Genomic DNA, 673 nt, shown 5'->3' with positions numbered 1-673 from the left:
CGCTTCCCCCCCCCAACAGAAGGGGCAAACGGGGCGCACGGGTGGAGCACGCCACCCAACGCACTCAGCACAGGAGGGACGGCGGCCAGGGGGTAACGGTACCCCATCAGAAGGCACGCCCCTCTCGGATCGCTAGAGAAGGCTTTCCTCACCGAAGGTGGGCCACACCCCCACTCCAACTGCCCCCTCCCCGCCGGGCCGGCAGGAGGCAAACCGAGGGAGCACCACCCGAGGCCACGCAATCGGGGCGGGGGGGGGGGTCTGCGGTATAGGTAAAGAAATGGCACTTTGAGCATCCGCGGCCAGGGCCAGGGCAGGCTGGGCGCATTACCAATCCCATTCGCCACAGCCCTTCCCAGCCCCCGCACTCGTCCAGCCGGGCCGGACCACGCCGCGACCGCTCGACACACCTGGCACACACCACCCCACAGGGGGTGGCAAGCACGCAGGCATGCGCCCGCCAAGCCGATACCCCCCACACACGTGGGGACGGCACGACACCGGCAGCCTCCCTCCAGCGAGGCGAAGCACGCACGGGTCTCCCCTTCTCTTACCGCCTCGACCCCCCCAACACTCCCAAGGGGCACAGGCAGCAGCCAGAGGCAGCCACAGCAGCGACACCCGGGAGAGGGCACTGGGGGGACAGGAGCAACACCACCACTCGGCTTCAGGC

The sequence above is a fragment of the Lepus europaeus genome, unplaced genomic scaffold (genome assembly GCF_033115175.1).
Source record: "Lepus europaeus isolate LE1 unplaced genomic scaffold, mLepTim1.pri SCAFFOLD_715, whole genome shotgun sequence".
NCBI classification, from domain to species: Eukaryota; Metazoa; Chordata; class Mammalia; order Lagomorpha; family Leporidae; genus Lepus; species Lepus europaeus.
The sequence above is the reverse complement of the archived record's forward strand: the minus strand, read 5'-3'. Positions refer to the sequence as shown.